At 43.1% G+C, this 19,251-nt stretch overlaps 1 long non-coding RNA gene across 1 annotated transcript; it reads right to left on the reverse strand.

The window, feature by feature from the left end:
• Positions 1 to 272: 272 nt before the first annotated feature.
• LOC125438793 lies at positions 273 to 9,519 on the reverse strand. Its single transcript, XR_007245410.1, has 4 exons — positions 9,509 to 9,519; positions 3,223 to 3,229; positions 1,545 to 1,552; positions 273 to 429 (listed from the first exon to the last, which is right to left on the reverse strand). It is a non-coding gene; the product is annotated as an uncharacterized LOC125438793 (long non-coding RNA).
• Positions 9,520 to 19,251: the final 9,732 nt, after the last annotated feature.

Consider the following 19,251-nt stretch of genomic DNA (forward strand, 5'->3'; position numbering starts at 1 on the left):
TGCTAATTAGCTCAACCCCGCAAGTCCAGCAAGGAAACTCCAGTTACAGAGAAACAAAACTTAAGTTTGAATTTCCCACCTTACCTGTGCAAGGGGGTATAAAGTACTGCACACCCAAGCCTCAGTGCTCAATACTAGCCTGAACCTCTCTTGGTCACGTTGGTTTGAGACGTGATATATCGTCCTTCGATTGGGTCCCTATGCTGGCATAGAGATCCTTGCCTTCTTCTGGAACTTCTCTGCAGATTTTAGGTAACGTATAAGTCCCCTGCTTCCCCTCCTATTCTATTATCCAAAGGCTATCTTTTCCTCCCTGTTTATATACTTAGGAACTGTGTGTATGAGCCTTAGTGTCTCACTGTAAGATTGCTTGCAACCAATACTTATATAAACATATTTAAAACTACAATTTGGTCTCTTTTGCCTTCTCTGTAGAACGTCTCAAAAGCCAATTCTGGTATAGTTGTCTACAAGATCCCACCCAGCCTGCCTCTTGCACTGCCAAGCTGAGTTAATTCCCCATTGCTATTTTAAAATAAGTTCTTATACTGTTAAGCTGGGTAACATATCTCTTATCCTGTTGGTGAACAGCAGATGGATGCAGGGGTATGATCAGAACAGAACCACTGCCTGGGTAGGTGGGGAAATCCAGAAGCATTAATCAGGGAACTATCCACTAACCTGTGGATCCTCCTTTTTGTAATTCTGGTTGCAGCTTAATGCAGAAAAAGGACTTAGTGGCACAAAAAAGTTATAGTGTGGAACCAACCTTACTTTCAAAGCAACTTGATCAGGATATAACTGTTACCCATCCTGACCCCTCGGAGGAAAGGAAAGATTAAAAACTGTAATAGATGCATGAATAAATAAAGTCAACATTTTGAGCTGCGTTGGGATACTGACCAATTACAATAGTGATAGATTCAACAGTCCTGCTTCACTTCCCTTAACTACTATATTTCAGGCTTTTATCTGGATGCTACTGATCAGAGATCCATTCCCAGAATGAGAATGATGGGCTATCATCTCAGACGTCTTTAATGAGAAATTACAAATTAATAGAACTTCTTGAGGGAAAATCCACTTGGGATCTTAAAGTGGTACAGAACTGAAATAATTCATTGTCTCTGTAGCCCTCAGTAAGTACCATTTACTTAATAAAAGCATGGCACTGCTCTAAAAAATTTTAAAATCAAAAAAAGTTGAGTGGCTGAACAGTTTCATGAGAGGCTTCACAAGGCATAACTGTGGCAAATTTAATTATGGAGTTTTATTTGCATCAATAAATTATCACCCATGGTAAAATAAACATTATTTGATTTCTCAGCAATTCAGACTTGCTTTGGTGTAAAATTAGTAAGGGATTTTCTTGTTACAAAATACTTCAGGCATGAAATCAATGTCCGTAGCATTAATAAATAGGACCAATGTGAGTCTAGTCCCCTCGCAGATAAAAATCCACATACACCTCGTTACAAATATCATTGCTATTTACAAAAAGTATTCAAAAGGAGGATACTTTGGCTATTGCAGGGGTAGGGAACCTGCGGCTCTCCAGATGTTCAGGAACTACAATTCCCATCAGCCCCTACCAGAATGGCCAATTGGCCATGCTGACAGAGGCTGATGGGAATTGTAGTTCCTGAACATCTGGAGAGCCGCAGGTTCCCTACCCCTGGGCTATTGAGTTGCTACTGCCTAAATAAAATCATATCAGCTAATCCGGCTGTTGAAACAAAATTAAAGATAATCAAAGTTAAGGTGAAAGAATTACCCTGGAATAAATTTGAGAAGACGTGGAATGATTATCTTCAGTACCTAGAAAAAGATAAGAAAAATACAGATAACATAAATATCCTAAAGGAAAACGGAATATAATGGTATATTAAACCATAATATGTATAGAATATGTGATATAAATTATGATATACATTAATAGAAGACTGTAAATTTAACGGTATATCAACTCTTACTTGATGAAATTGAATTTTGTTTTTTTTACTTAATTCTCAGACTCAGTTTTCGAAACCTACAGGTGGGAAGTCTAAAAGTAGTAAAGATAAAGAAACAAACCAAACTACTTGTTACTTTACCAGAATAAAGGACAGAAATGAAGAAAATGGTGTGGTAAAAGGGTTGGATTAGACTTCTTTTTTTTTTGTTAGTTGTAATAGAGAAATAATGTATCACTCTAACACGATTGTATGTATATTTTTAAACAATAAAGACTATTGAATAAAAAAGCCAAAAAAAAAAGATAATCAAACTACAACCTTCAAAAAAAAAGTAAACTATTATATTTGTCCATATATATTGCGAAAGCTGGATTTTACTGTGCTTTGAATAGCAAAAATCCACTCTTGCAAGCAATTGTGAAAGTGGATTGAAAGTTCATTATTCTGCACGCAAGTGGAAATGGCCTAAGAGTTGAATATTCAGTGTAATCTGGGGAAGCGCTAATATTGGATGGGATTCCCAAGAGTCATCTGCTAAGCTTCACTCCTGAGATATCTCCCTACCTTTCCTATACCTACACAGAGCAGGATTGATTCCTAATTCTTTCTTGTAATTTGAAAGTTTCTCTTCCTTTGATCATCTTCTGAGTCATTTCAGTTGTGTGCCACCTGGAACCCTTCACTAAAGGAAAAATGTAACTGAACCAGCAAGCAGAAGGAACTTAGGTGATCCCCTTTTTTCTTATTCCCCTCTGTGTTTGATCCCCAAAGATTGTGCAGCTTAGAGGCTTCCTAGGTCTCGCCAACCATAAAACATTAGAACTGTAGGCTAAATTCCCTTCAAAGGGAACAGGATAAAGGTGGAGCTTCTAGAAATTTGGTGTGAAAGAAAAGAAACAGTCTTCTATACAAATATTATGTGGCATAATAGGGGCATTTGGATCAGATTCCGAAGTTTGTCGCCAGTAGATTTCTAAATTCCTTTGAAATAAAATAAGATTTTCTTGTTGTTATACGAAAGTTCTTGATCCAGACTTGTAATCACTGCTATGTTAACTCTGGTGGCCAAAGTCTAGGAGCAATGGCACATTTCACCCAACTCCCCTCCCTTCCTCTCAGACTTCCCCAAAACTGCAGGATCACTTCCAGAGCTTTTTTTGAAGCAGGGGTGGGAAATTCTTTTATTCCACTCTTTAAATTCCTCTCCTGGCAAGAGATTGGTTCATCCTCTCAGTCCAGCTCCCCCCTCTGATTTCCACACACACACACACTTCCTACAGGAGATGAAGTAGATTTGTTTTTTTTAGGAACCTTGGGCTAGAAATTCTTCTTTCCTAGAAGTTTATTCCCCCTCTTTGGCTAGTAGAGTTGGGTCCCTTTCCCCAAAAAATTCTATCCCTGCTGCCAACACCACAGGTCTACAGCAACACATCTGAACCCTACGGTTCCAAGAATTCAATCACTAGCCCAATAATCTCCTAAGTCAGCAGCCTCCAACTGAGTTGTGGGAACTGTACTCAAGCTGTTGATGGTGTGTCACTCCCACACCAGGTAGCTCTATGAAAAATTAATTAACCCTTCATAGTCCAGGGTTTTTTTTTTTTCTGCGCAATGCTCTTAACTTTGAAATAGCATTATACTGAATCTCTGAGGTTTTATATAAGCTCATTTTTCCCTTTCAGGTCCATCACAGCATATACGGCATAAAAAATAACCTTTGAAACAATCAATCACAAGCACTCTTAAAAAAATACCTCCACCACCTAATTCTATAAACCAGGCTTCAGGAGCTAGAAGCAGCTCTATTAAACAGCTGTACGTATAAGATAAAACCTCCTTAATTAAAAGCTTGTGTAGAAAGCAATGCCTTTGGCCTGGCACCTAAAATATAGCATGGTAGTGGCAGAGGGGTGGGATCCAGCACCAGAGTTCTCACCACTTCTCTAGGAAGTGGTTTACTAATTTTCTGTGCATGGAGTGCCGAGGAAGGGGTTACTAAAGCAACCTCCCCTCGCCCAATAGGGACTGGGAGGGTGTTGAATGTGTGTGGCAGCCTACTGTTTTGAATCCCACCCACCATCGGAATCCGCCTGTTATTAAAATTCTTTTGGATCCCACCACTGATGGTAGGTACTAGGCAAAGAGTCTCTCAAGATGGAGGGCATTCCACACATGCTTATAGGTGCCACTCACTCAAAAAATGCCCTGTCTCCTTTACAGGGTGGGTCCTGGTCTCACTCCTTTACAGGAGTGTTCCACCATGTACCAAGACAGGGACTCAAGAAAGCTCTGGCCCTAGTTGAGGTGACAGCTGGGCAGATTCCTTTGAGTTGGGGACCACCAGCAGGTTGTTCCTTTAGCACAGCAAATAAATGCAACACTCTCTGAGGGACATGCACTGGGACATATTGGTATGCTGATCAGAGGCTGATGGGAATTGTAGTCTCTGAACATCTGAGAGCCGGAGGTTCCCTACCCCTGTCCGCAGACCATCATAGGGTTTCAAAGTCCAGAACTAAAACCTTGAACCAGAGTGCAGTACTCACTCCCTGGGGGGTCAGTACAGCTGCAGCTGATGAGGTACAGGCTTCAGATATGCACTTCCTCCACAATGTCTCTGTGAGGGACCCATGGGGAAGTTGGGTATTTCTTGAATCCAACTGGAGCCTTCCCAGATCTTGGAACAAAGGCAGCTGATAAAGTAGACTGTAAGAGGCAAGTTATGTACAGTAACAAGTCCACAATGTCCCTTGGACTGGACGTGAAAGAAATCCATTGGATCATTCAATGGTTTAGATAAAGAACCAATTGGATTGTTTAACTCTGTATCTTCAAGTAGCTAACCGGGCTTCAAAGAGGATTCCACAGGATCCTTGTTCAATTCCTCTTAATATGCCAGAACATTTCTGCTGTTGCTCTTCAGGAATTTATATTTGTCTCTTGTGGCATGAACCATCTCCTTCCACTCCTACTACCACGTTCACTATATAACTTTACTCATCATGTTGCTTAACGAATCTGAATGAAAATCATTTTGCCGCAGATCAGCCCATCACTGGATACGAAGAAGAGAATCAATAGATCTCTTCATAAAGTCACATTTGCCTTTTCAAACTTATCCTCCACAGAAACAATAGCATGACGCTTTTTTTAATTTTTTTTAAAAAAAAAAAGAAATCTATCTAAAGGACATGCCCATGGTTCAAAGCAGTGCATGATCAATTAAACCAAATGCACTATAAAACAACAAATCAGTCACTACCTAAAACAAATAAAGAATTACATAAATGCTGACACTTAAATAACAGGCTTAGTAACATATGTGCCTCCTACAGAAGACAAGTTCCTAAGACGCGTATTCAAAGTTCTTACTCCTCCAGCACTTTTTTTCCAGAGTGCCGTAGAAATGTTACATTCATTGTATTGTCGTCAAAGACTCTTCATGGCCATGGTGGCTTTCTCCAGGCTGCGTATTCGTAGTCGGTCCTGGTCTGCGGATTTCTTGGTTCCTAACATTTCGCCTGCATCTGATGGTTGGCATCTTCAGAGAGGTGTGTATCACAGAGGAAGTTTGTTACACACTGTGTAACAGTGTTATAGTTCATTGTTTAAAGGAATGGTTCCCCAAACTGTGGGTCCAGGACCCTCTAAATCACTCTTATAGGAGGATAGATAGAGGAGCAAATTAAGTCTGGCTGGGACAGGAGGCTCTGGCCAGAGGTCCTTGGATTAGGGAGGCAGGTACCGTCTCCAGGTTGGGGAAACCCCGGAGATTTGGGTGGTTTTCCCAACCCCCCAGCCCCCAAAGCACCCAGTCTTTCCTGGAGAATTAATCCTCTGGAAGGTCCAGAAATGGGGATACTCCAGATTCCTGCAAAACACAAAAATATATCCTGCTAATAATACAGAAGCCTCCTCAGTTATAAAGGGTGCACAATGCGCTTATTATGCTAGTGTGATTTCTAAACATCCACTCTATCACTACACCTTAACAGACTACATCACTATATACTCATTGCCTAATTGGAACACATAACAAATATATAAAATATGCAATTCTTACTCATAGCGTGACAATTAAGACATACAACTCAAATATACAAACACACAAGAAAACCATAAGAATGCTTAGAGGTTGAGGGTGTTAGTCAACTAACTCTATCAGTTTATGTAATCCAGGTTATATTCGCTTCCTCCTCTTCTTGGACTATGGTAGAAAACCAAAACAACTCCAATCTGTCCGGTAAATAAAATTTCCAAATTAGGCATTGAAGTCTTGGAGCCCATCCAAAATAGACAGGCTTCTCTTCTCTTCTCTTAGATCTGAGCATCTAAAAAAGGGATCCCATGCAGAGGTGGTGGGATCCAGCAGGTTCTCACCAGTTCCTGAGAGTGGGTTACTACATTTTCATTTGTGTAAGCTATGAGAGGGGTTACTTAATTGGGTCCGCTTTCCGTTAGAAATTCCATTACTTAGGGTCCAAAAAATCATAAAGTCCTGTTTGTTTCCTATGTGGCTGGATTAGTGAGAAGGAGAAAGCGGGATAATTCTCCCTGTTGAGTTATTGTTTTAAAACATGTTTTAGGAAATATGGGTAAAAGTTCCTTGTTTAAGGAGAAGTGCATCCTTCTTTTGATTTCTAGAAACAAAATTAACAAGTATTTGAAAGTATTAAGCTATTTGACAGTGCAGTCAATTAGGAGGAGAAGTAGTTGTTTCTGTTGGGTAGTGACGAGTAGGATTCTTACGGGCTATTGGCATAATGAGCTTTCTAAATTATGGACAGAAAGATGCCAGCTGGAAAATTAGGAACTTTTTTTTTTACAGTAAGAGTTTTTTTTACAGCAACAGAGAAATTATTAATGCCCTTTGCCCCTGGAATGCCTCCAGCCACACCCCCATTGTAGGCCCCGCCCCAGCCCCTGTACTGGCTTACGTCATGCTCGTTTGAATCCCACCACCATGGGAACTCCTTGTTACTAAATTTTTTGGATCCCACCCACTGGATCCACTGGTATCGCTCTACATTTTCAAAAACAATCTTCTTCAGTAGGACTCTCAGTAATAAGGCAGTCAATCATTTGATAAAGGGATATCATAAGCTGTTAAGATGCCTATCCCTCCTGACTTCATTCTGGTTCTTACTCTGAAGCTTGGCATCCCGATGTCCATGCAGGCAAATTTGGGTTTGCCTCCTGCATAAGATATAAAATAGCTTGTTGCTCAGTAAGTAATGCATTTTCGCATCTCAACAATACGACAACATGAAAAAAGAATATATATAGTTTGTTCAATGTTCAGTATAACAAATGTGTGATTGCTGCCATTTTATGTTTTGCAAGGAAGAGTAGCAGCAGAGTTACTTTGCAACCATGTGCTGCGTAATTTCCTTAAAAGAATCAAGCCCCAGTTTAAAGAGTTCTCAGTCAGAGTGTGATTGACATTAGTATCAGGAAGAGTATTTCTTCCAGTTTTCTTCGCAACCCACCTCCTCCTGTAACTTCAAAGTAGCTGAGCCATTCAAAACTCCTAAAAGTGGCCTAAAGTCTCCTGTAGACTCAGGGCAAGGGGAATTAGGATTCCTGGTGTGTGCATCTTCCAGGTATAAGCAGTCCGAGGGCCTGAATACGCAGCCATTTCCTTTTTTTAATTTTTCTTAACGCTTATTCTCTTTAATTGACACACCCACCTTTTTTTTGGAATGCCGTGGACATTAAGTTATGTCGGAGTCAACATTAAGTATGCTTTGCTGCTCATTGCTTAATTTTAATTTCTTTCTTTTCCTCGCGGCTTAATAAATCTGCCAAACTTATCTGACAGCATGCAGATATTATTATTGTTAGTGGGGGAGTAAATTGGGCTCCCAGGAGAGGGATTAAAAAACCTGGGACATCTTCTTTTCCAACACTTGAATTGTATAGAGACTGCTAAGTTCTCTGAGTAACTTCCTCATCAACCAACCCAATTTAATGTTATAGGGACGGTGATAAAGCGAGAACCTTTTGATAATCTCAAGTGCGCCCAAATCTGCAACCCAAACCGACTTTATATTCATTCCAGAAAGTGCCAACACGGCAATTTAACCTGAATACCGCTGAGGTTAGCGGTTTTGGCTCTGTAGCGTGCCTTTATCACTCGAGGCATTGGCTTGATGGTAGTCGTTTGGCTTTCGCTTTGAAGCAAATCCATGCAACTCCCTTCGGAATGGGTGGATCACATGACCACAGGGGGGAGTTTACTCAAGAAGCAAGCCCCATTGCCAGCAACTGGAATCTTACTCCCTGCAGGTAAAGGGATCGGCGCATTTTATTCTCTTTGCAAGAAAATCAGTGGGGTTTAACCAGCTTAACAACAGGGTTACCTATACTGCTTCCCCAAGAAGAGCTAGGTCTTAGGTTTTAAAATGCTGATAATTTGAGCACGGCGCCAGGCCAGCCCCTAGATGTGTGTTGGGGGGGGCAATTCCTCCCCACACATGATAAACTCTGTTTCTTGGGCCAAGGCTGCCCACAGAGAGGGGCTCTGGAGGCCTCTGCCACCTCTGGCACCCGTGCCAGAGGGTTCGCTATCACTGAGTTATAGAACAGTTGCCTTGGATGGCTGAGAAATTCAAAGGTAAACCATAGAATCCCTAGAACATGAGTTATCCCGAACTATGGTCAGGAAAATAACTTTTTAGCCTTCCCTTCCTGTCCCATGATGGTGTGTTTGAGAGTAGAATGGACCTCTCCCAATTTTACCCTTCTTCTCTCTCTGAGAGCAGGGGTGGAGTTGCTAAAACGGTAGCAGGCAGCTCTGCCCTCTTTGCAACTCAGGAGGCTTAAAGAAAGGGGGGTACAATTAATTAAAATCAGAGGATGCCTTCCCCTCCCCTTCACATTCTAATTTATTCTCCTGCAGAGATTCTCTGCAACTTCAAAGTCATTAAGAGCTCCTATAAAGTCTATGGCATCTTGGATTGGCAGGTGGGCCAAAGGGTTCAAGTGGGTCAAATTTCCTCCCCTCCTTGTCGTCCCCCCCCCCAATTAAGTGAATGTTCAATTCCTCTGAATAATTTGAAGATTCCTTGAGGGCAGCCTAACTTGGTCACCGAGCATCATTTCGCAAAGCCGTTTTAAACGAACCACACTTCCTCTCTCTACAAACCCTGACCTCTTTTAACTGGAGAGTGAGGCCTTCTACAGCATGCCGAGCAGATGCTTATACCACACAGAACCACGGATCCCAACAAAACGCGTTTGGAGGTGGGTGGCTTCTTTCTCTTCAACTGACAGACTGTGAGGTGGCGCCAAAAAAAAAAAAAAAAAAAAAAAAAAAAAAAAAAAAAAAAAAAAAAAAAAATAGGGACTTCTAGCACTCCTCTTCTTCCATTTTCCTTTCAGCACCTTCTACTTCTCTGTCTCTCTCACACTACTCACAGCCCTTGGCTACTTCTGCTGCTTTGTGCTGTGTTGCTGTCTACTTCTCCTCCTTGCATTTGGGGAGACCAACATGCTTGGTTGAGTACACTGGGAAGCACACACCAGGAGAGAAGGCGCTGGTTTAACCCCACAACCTGTTTCTTTTTTTGCTTTTGGTACCGGAGGCTGGAAAAAAAAGTACACGCAGGATCTGCAAGCAAACGAATGGACTGAGCACAAAGAAAAGGAAAAAGTTCTAGAAATGCAAGTTATGTAGGTTCTGCTATATAAATCATTACAGGAATAGCAATAAGAGAGTGCATTCTAATGTGGGAGGGATCCAGGTTTGATTCCCCTGCTCTCTGCCACTTGAACTGTGGAGAGCTTATCAGGGAATTCAGGATTAGCCTGTGTGTTCCCACACACACACCATGGCTCTCAGCGCCAAGTGACCTTGGGCTCGCCACAGCTTTTCGGAGCTCCTTTTCAGCCCTGCACCCACCTCACAGGGTGGTGTTTGTTGTGAGGGGGGCAAGGAAGATTTGTAATCTCTCCTTTGAGTCTCATATACAGGAGAGAAAGGGGGGATTATAAATCCAAACTCCTCCTCCTCCTCCCTCTCCACTATTCTCTCCTTCCTTTCCTTCCTTCCTTCTCTCTCTCGCTTTCTTCCTCTCTCTTCCTTCTTCCTCCTTCTTCTTCTTCTCTCTTCTTCTTCTTCTTCCTTCTTCTTCTTTTTTTCTTCTGCTTCTTGCTTCCTGCTGCTGCTGCTACTCTGTTCTTGGAAGTTGGCTGAGCTTTTAAAAATCATGGATCGATGTTATGACACATTTGGGAATCTTGTCAGTGGCTGGGGCAGGGCTGTTTTTTTTAAGATAGGCAGGTGCACCGAAGATTTGCTGCATAGTAGCCGCTAGTGTAAGCTTCCTTACCACGAACCCCTTCAAGTTCTAGGGGAGAAAGGAACTCAGGCTTAGGGGAAGCCTCATTTTAGGGGCCAGCTTTTTTTTTTTTTCTCCAGCAAATGGGGGGTCCCCTCTTAAAATTGGACCCCCTGGCTCTCACCAAGCCAAATTTGGGGGTTTCATGTGAGAAGAGTCCACTGATTCACCAGCTTAGCTTATGCTGTACAAATTCCCCCTCTGGTAAAATGAATCTGAAAAAAATCTGAAAAAAAAATGGCTTTTTTTAAACTTTCCTCTCTTTTAGGGCTGGCTCCATTGAAATGCTGCTACTTTTTTTTTTCTCAGCTGGAACAAAGCTTAGGGGCTTCCTGAAAGAACTTTTCTTTTTCTCTGTTTGTTATATCAAATTGCATGCCCCTCGTTCTCAACACAGCTAAGCAGCTAGATTCATGTCCTGTAGCACTTTTGCAGACCAACAACATTTTGAGGTATGATGCTTCCTGAGAGTCAAAGTTTGCTCTGGGTGGCTCAGTTGATGAAGGGAGTTTTGACTCTTTGGAAAGCTCATACTCCCCAAAGAGCAGCCTTCTTGGTCTCTGCAAGGTGCTACTAGACTCGAATCAAACCGATCTACAGCAGGACCACCCACAAGTAGCCTCCTGGAAAACACAGCTAAAACTCCTGCACCAAGTTATCCTCCCAAGTGACCTTTTTTTTGCCTCTTAAATGTAAAAGCTTTGTCTTACTACAAAAGCATTCTTTCCAGGTGTAACAAAATTGGCTCATCTCCTCCAGCTTTTTTTGGATTTTATCCGCCTCTATAAAGTGTGTACTTTGATCGCATCTAAAAGAAAAGTTTCTCAAGATTTTGCCATGCTGACAGAGAAAGCTGCGCTGCAAGCACTTGATCCCTACGTCACTTCCTGGTCCTCATTTAGAAGGTAATAAAACAGTGAAAGGGAAGGTGAGTGAAGCTTTAATACTTCATTACACTCCCGTTCTACCTTTTCCTCTGGCAAGATGCTGACAATTTTAGAAGTGCTGGCATCTCGACTGCAAATGAAGGAACACAGAGACTGTGGCATCTCCTTTCATTTCTCCTGGCCACCCAGACCTCAGGATTTAAACATATGTAGCCACAGCTTGCTTTTGTATGTACAAATCGAAAATGAAATTTTTCGGTCATTTTAGTTCAGTATTCTCCCATTCTGATTGGCAGAGAGGCTCTCCATCCTCCTCAGGTCCTACCATGGCTCCTCTAAGAACTCTTTTTTTCATCTTTTTTATACTAGGAAATTGATCTTGGGAGTTTCTGTGCACACACCTTTTCTCCAATGAACTTCCAACTCTTCCCCCCACACAATAAGCAAGGTCCTTTGCTCATTCTTAGGATTAGAGGAAAATCCTCATGGAGACAGAAACAGTAACACTTCAGGTGCTGAGGCCTCCACATGGGCCAAAAAAACAGCACGTGTGGAAAGCGATGTGATTGAAAACAGTATAAACCCTTTTTACACTGTTTTCTTACACTGCTGTTTTAACCCATCTTTTGAGAATCAACCTCAGGTAGATCTTCGCTGGAGCCTTGGCATTCTCTTTCATTCTTTGGCACTGCCTCCCAGTCAGGACCTTACAGTCACTCCAGATATGTTAACATATGAATCCCCACTCCTAGCAGTATACTTTAGCAACAAAGGTTGAAATCCAGGCCTTGGCTTATCCCTCCATCTACTGCCTTGTATATCCTGTTTTTTAAAATACGCTTCATTGGCTGGGGTCAGATTACACATTTTAAAAAGGAAGCCGTAAAACCCAACTTAAAAGAAAGCAGATGCTTGACTTAGGAAAGGAAGGAAGGAAGGAAGGAAGGAAGGAAGGAAGGAAGGAAGGAAGGAAGGAAGGAAGGAAGGAAGGAAGGAAGGAAGGAAGGAAGGAGGCGAAGGAAGGAAGGAAGGAAGGAAGGAAGGAAGGAAGGAAGGAAGGAAGGAAGGAAGGAAGGAAAGGGTTTACTAACATCAATTAATATTCACAAGGTCACAGTTTACATAATTTTAATTAACTTCCATTGAGTGTTAATGTTCATTTTCTAAATGGAAATATGTTCATTAAAATCTTTGTATTAAATAGCTCTGCTGTGCTACTGCTGGAGTAGGAATGCTAGTTAAGGGAGCTTAAATGCTGGATTTGGTTCTGTTGAAAATTTCCTGACACTGGATAGTGAGCTGGCCAAGAAACAATACCCTTGGCTGTAAGTTCCTCATGCTCCAAGCTCTTTGTAGGGTCCTGTTATGTTGCAAAGAGATAACCTCCCCACTGAATGGGTATCCAGATTCTTTCCATTTACTTCCGCAAAAAAAAAAAGTGGGCTGCACTCCAATATGGAGAGAGGAGGAAAGCAGCAGAAAATAAAGAAGCCAAATAGGGAGCAAAAACTTAGGTCCCTTCCACCAGACGTGCTTAGCTGCCACTCTCAGGCAGGAGGGGCACCATGCTCCAGGTGCTGCGCCATTGGTGTCACATGGGGCAGAAAATGGCCTCCACACACCCAGTCAGTGGTGGGATCCAAAAATTCCCAGTAACAGGTTCCCAGGGTGGTGGGATTCAAACAGTGGCTGTGAGTGCCACGGGGGGGCTGGGTGGGGCACGCGATGGGGAGGCGCGGCCAGGCATTCCAGGCGAGGGCATTCCCTGTGGCAAGGGTGCATGCAGCCGGGCCATGTAAGTCTGTCCTTACATGTGCGGAAAGCTTGAATGCACGCAGGCACGAGACGTAGGGGCTGCCATGCACACACCCGGTGCACCCCCTCCTGCTAGACTAGCTTCAAGTTCTGCAGCGCTTACTGCCAATGAGAGAAGAGGCGTGGCTCTGAGGGCCCAAGAAAAAATCACGCAAGTGGGCAAAATCACCAATTAGTAACCCCCTCTCGGCACACACAAATAATTAGTAACCTACTCTTGGGAACCTGTGAGAACCTTCTGGATCCCACCTCTGCCCACACTCCTCCCCCTTGCCCCGCTCCACCTGCAACTGCCAGGCCCTGCGGCCTGAAACAGCCTGTCCAGAGCAGGCTGCTTTTTCAGTGGGCTGCTCTTTGCAGCCGGCTGAACTAAAGTAAGTGAGGGGGCAGGGGGTGGAAGGGGCAGGGCCCATGGGTGGGCGGGGCCTGTGGGGGAAGGTCCCGCCACACCAGCCAGGCACTGTGGCTTGGAGCAGTCTGGCCAGAGAAGACTGCTTTTTCAACCGGCTGAACTAAAGTGTCGGGGAGCAATATCATATAGACCAGGATCATCAACCATTTCCCTTGTATTTACATCACCTTCATGTCTTCAAGCGAAAAGATAATTTTTTTTGTGTGCCAGGACTCAGCACAAAGGTTTGTTGTTCTTTTCCAGTTCTAAACTTACAACAAAGGCAAGGAAGAGCATAAGATTTTTATACAGCATTTGTATTCTGTCCTTGAAAAACTCTGAAAAATGAAAGGCACTAATGGCATTAACATTTTGATTGATGATAAAAAAACAATCTGGCACCAACGCAGCAAACATCCAGGGATGGATGCACAAAGGCCAGATTTAGCTTTGGGGACACTTGAAAGTCCAAACTAACAGGCCAATAATACCAGTTTCTTTTCAACCCAATCTAATTCTGAGTTCAGCCCTCTTGCACTGAAATCATGGTTCTGTTTTCTAATGAAAAAGTTAGATGTATTTTGGACTTTTGCCACATATTTATTTATGTATTTATGCCATGCATGTATTTACACCATGGTTGTTCATGCACAGTTGGTATTCATAAGACTAGGGCAGCCCATCTTGGTAGTTGCTTATTTAAAAAAAAACATGGTCAGAGGTGATAAGTTTTATATTTGTTCGCATTGCTGAGCTTTCTGTAAATGTAATTATAAACCTTACTGGAATAGTAATAGTCTCCTCGCTTCTGTGAAGGGGATCCCTGCCAATAAATACAGAGGCGATAATAACGTGATGATGATGCCCAACATTCACAGAAAGGAATGTTGCATAATTTTGTAAACACACAGTCTTCTCTTGCATCTGCACTACAATGAGAAGAATCAGTGTAAAAAATATGCATGTGTGGAAAAAAGCAAACCCACTAAGAAGGCAGATAAAAGATAAACAAGTTTTTAGCATTTGTAGTTGCTGCTTGCAATTGTCTTTAATCGCCATTTGAGCTATCCAGAGTGTGCATGTCATATCATATGCAACTCACATTATCTGTACTACTTTGGTAGTGTTAGGGTCTCAAGGCTTGCATCAATAACTGACTCTGGACTGTTAACCAGTAGTGTTAACAGTCCTGCCAGACCTGGCTTTTGTGACCCTCTTTATCCAGACATGATCCCCTTCCTCGATTTCCAGAGATTGTGAGAGGGGTTGTTGTAGGCTTTCTGGGCTGTGTGGCCCTGGTCTGGTAGATCTTGTTGCTAACGCTTTGCCTGCATCTGTGGCTGACATCTTCAGAGGTGTATCATAGACTGTGTCTGTGAGAAAGGGTTACATTGGAGCCTAAGGTCACCAACAACAAGTAGAGATAGAGCCACCTGGCCTCCCTTCCCAGTGGTGGGATTCAGTCAGTTCGCACCTCTTCGGCAAAACTGGTTGTTAAAATGGGGCTTGTAAACAAACAGTTGTTAAATTATTTGTACCCCACCACCAGAACCGGTTGTTAAATGATTTGAATCCCACTACTGCTCCTACCCCACAGATCAGTGGAAACATCCAGTTTCCCATGGGAGTAGAGAGAGTGTCAGGGGATTAGCCTAGTTATCTACTAAGCATGTGAAACCATAAAGCAAGATCAAGGAAAAGAATGTTCCATTAGCTTAATTGTAACATATAGCAGGCAAAGTACATATATCTAAAAGCAGTTACATTGACAAGAATGCATCTCAATTAACGAGATACAGAGACTGTCTGTATTTTATGTAGCATTGGCATGGAGCAAGGAATGCATCTCAGTCAACTAGGTGCCATCCCTGACAGGTAGCTACCCATTCTCATCTGAGTAAGAAACACTCTGAGCTACCGTGATACGGACTAAATGCACTACATCATCACTATGCTGGTTTTACATTCAAAACTTCTAATCAGTGAATCTGTCCTGACTAACCAAAGATGAGGATTCTTTTGTCACCCGCAGCGGCATCTCATGCAGATTTCAAGTCAGGGAAATCAAAGTTGAGCATTGCCATAAATGGTTGTTTCATGCCACAATACCTGCCTGTTGCATGTACCAAAGTAATTCGACAAGGGCTCCAAAATCCTTAGGGCAGCTGTGCTAGCTACCTTCCAACAATAGCAAATGGTCCTTATTCAGGTCCAACTGTGATTAGTTATATTCCAAATGCCCATCATAGTACACAACAAAGTAGTATAAGGGAAAGGGCTTAAAGGCCAAAGGCTCCCTCGACTCATGAGGTGAACTCCCTCGTCTCATGAGGTGAAAAGCCACGTCAAGTGGCCACGCTGACACTATCTATTGCAATATAGTGCCAGAACAGAAAGCCAGATGAGTGCGGCACTGAAATAGCAGGAAGCACTCCTGATCAAGGAGCCACAGCAGCTCTAATTCCTCCCCACCTGCCCCGCAAGCGTGAAATGCAGCGGGAGCCAGTAGGAGGCCTCCAGGTAGGAGTGAGTGGTTAAATGACAGAAATGTTAACATTGCCACTTGAAAACTGATCTTTGTAGTGCACCCTGAAAAGCAGGCAATGTTCCCCATCGCCTAGCTACCCAGCTGTCACTACACCCACATGTTTTTCCTTTGAGCACACAGCCCCCTCTCCCATTAAAGGGGCCTACTCTGAGCCGTTTCACTTGCTACACTTCTGCACACGCACAGAGACTCACAAAGAGATTAACCTTGCAACACTCCTGGGCCTGGTAGAGAGAGCCTGTTAAAGTGCCATAAATTGTATGACTGGAAAGTGTGGGCACAGAGACTCTGCTTATGTTCCAGAGTTTCTGGATGCAGTACGGCTGCCATTGTAGTGTTTTTTGCTTAGGAAATCACTATGACTAAAGACCAATCAACTTTGGTGCCTGAAATGCCATCCGCCTCTCTCCTTTGGAAAAGAACTGGATTAACACACGACTCACTCAAATGCTATGAGATGTGGATGAGATCCACACAGCACTGGAGAAAAGGGCAGCAAATTGTTTTCCTCACTTTCGAAGGTTGCCAGGCCTTTCACTCATGGCAGGAGACCTCTCTCCAGTAACCTACATTGCCCACCCCTGCACTGTCAGCCATTGGGAGACAAATAAACTAAAAATAATCTCCATTGGTGTAATGCTGTTAGATCATTTCTGGGTGGAAAACCTGGAAGTGATGTTATGCCTTTCTAAGAACTGTCAGAAACTCTACAGTATTATGGGTGCTGATGACACCTCCATATTGCCACGGCAACTGGTTGTTGGCACCTGCCCGGAATGGCATAAATACTCTCTTTTTACCACGTGACTTAAAGCAGTCAGAGAGCACCATATCATTCTGTCAGCCCGGTTGCCCTTTAGAGAAGACTGAGAGCATGCGATTGGAAAGGTGCTGAGGGGAATGTAAACCCTGCTTCTTCAGGGCTATGGCTGGTCTTTGTAAGCAAAATATACAACTGTGGGTGTGATCACAGATCAATCCCCAGCATCAGGTGTACCTTGGTCACTTGTCTCTGGAGAAATTACATCCTGACACCGAGGAGATAATCAACAAAAGATTAATCAGGCCCTGTAAGCAGAAGGCTACAGATGCTACCCCTTCCTAATTTTAAAGGATTGCTTATATTACACCAACACTATCTCTTGTAAGTAGAATCACGAGCCCTGCTCACTTGTTATGATTTTGAGGATCCAACTGCACATAAAGAGAGACTGCACGACACATGATTCTGTCAATGTACATGGATGCTATTTTGTGTGAATAATGCAGTGCATGTATCTCCCAGTTTTGAGAGCGTAATGCCCATTGGACAAAGTGGGCAGTTGCCCAGGGTGCTCTTTGTGTATGGCCAAAACTGCAGGGTTCGCTTGGGGGGGTTTTTTTAGTATTTTAGTGGGTTTTAGTGGGTTTTCAGGTATTTTTAGTAGGGTGCAGTTTTAGGCTAGCAGCACCAGAATTTCAGGGATGTTTTGGGATACTCTCCTGATGCTATCACCCAGGTTTTGGTGAAGTTTGGTTCAGGAGTCCAAAGTTATGGACTCCCAAAGGGTGTGTTCCCATCCCCATTGTTTCCAATGGGAGCTAATAGAAGATGGGGGCTACACCTTTGAGGGTCCATAACTTTGGACCCTCAACCAAACTTCACTAAACCTGGGAGGTATCATCAGGAGAGTCTCCTAAAGATACCCTGACAGTTTGGTGCTGCTAGCTTAACAATTGCACCTGACAGCAGGCACCTCCCCCAAATTACTCCCAGATTTTCCTTTTAAATTCCCCTTGGTATGGATTCAAAGGGAGAATCTGAGAGTCCCCAGTTTAAACATTGAAAGTGATGCTGTTTCAGGGTGGAGAATCACGCCCCACATAGCATCACTTTCATTGTTGTTTAAACTGGGAACTCCAGCTTCTCCCTTTGCCGTAGATTTAAAAGGAGAATCCGGGCTCCCTAGTTTAAATACCACTGAAAAATGATGCTGTTTGGGGTGGATTCCAGCATCACTTGTTTAAACTGCCCATTGGCTGCCCATTGAGGGTGTGCCAAACCCAGTTTGCCTAGATACCCCACTGGGCATAGCTACAGGGGGGCGGGGGTGTGTGTGCATTGCCCCGGGCCTGCGCCTGGGGGGGGGGGGGCATCAAACTCAGGTTTTGCCCAGGGCTCCAGTTTGCCTAGTTACGCCATTGCTACATTTAGAAACCAAGATTTTTGAGGGTATACATTTCCACACAACCCTATTCAAAATGGCAGCCATGCATTGGGAGTATGACAGATAGTGTGCTCTCCCATTATGCAAGGCAGGATGCCAGCACTGCAATGACTTATCAAGGCTATTGCCCATGGCTGTTGTGGGTTTTTTCCAGGCTGTGTGGCCGTGGGCTGATAACTTTGCTTCTAATGTTTTGCCCATATCTACAGCTGGCATCTTCAGAGGCATGCCACGGTAAGATGTATTTCTTTTCATGGCACCATGACTGGAGCAAAAATTACCAGACTGCAACCAAACAGGCCGGAAGACCCACAACAGTCAGTTGTTTTTTGACTGTGAAAGCCTTCAACAACGCCACTGTCCCTATTGTCTCTGTGTGTCCAAACCAGCCTTTAGTCTGTACTTCTTTTGATTATTCACATGTTTGTAGGATAATGGGCATCCACAGGCTGCAAAAGAGAAACAGCAAAGTATTGTCAAGGCTTTCAAACAGCAAAGGTTTAACAAAATGAGCTAATAATGATCGGGCTTTTTTTTTTTTGTAACAATGCAAGCTTACAATGCTAATTTGGTTTTTTCTCCTTAGTCTGAAAAGTGCATAAGATAATAAGGCACCGCTGCCATCATTTGGCATCAGTGACCTATTTTCCAAGACCATATTTAATAATTAAAATAAAATAAGCTACCTTGTTCCCATGATTATACTGAGTTGCAAGCAGTCCCCGATGTTGAGTGACGGGTTGAGGTAAAATGGCCGCCTTTTCTCAGGCTGCTTCTCGGGTGACCACATGTACAGACCACAGCTGGTCCAAAGACAACCGTGAAAGAAGAATAGCAGATATGATGAGTTCTAATGCTGGCTGTATTCATAAATTCCAGGCATCTAATGACATCACTGGTATTTCACGGAGTTTCAGTAACTCAAGTGAGTTTTAACCCCTCTCTCCATTTTATCATTTTATGCTCAGACAGGTACCCCAAAAAAATCAATAGGTAGGGATCTACATCTATCACAACTTCCAGAAAACCCAGTATTAATATCAGGTGGAAGAAGCTACTCTAATTGCCTCGCCTTCCGCAGAGCTCACATCCACCTGATGCCAGAC

This window comes from Sphaerodactylus townsendi, linkage group LG09, assembly GCF_021028975.2.
Source record: "Sphaerodactylus townsendi isolate TG3544 linkage group LG09, MPM_Stown_v2.3, whole genome shotgun sequence".
In the NCBI taxonomy this organism is placed as follows: domain Eukaryota; kingdom Metazoa; phylum Chordata; class Lepidosauria; order Squamata; family Sphaerodactylidae; genus Sphaerodactylus; species Sphaerodactylus townsendi.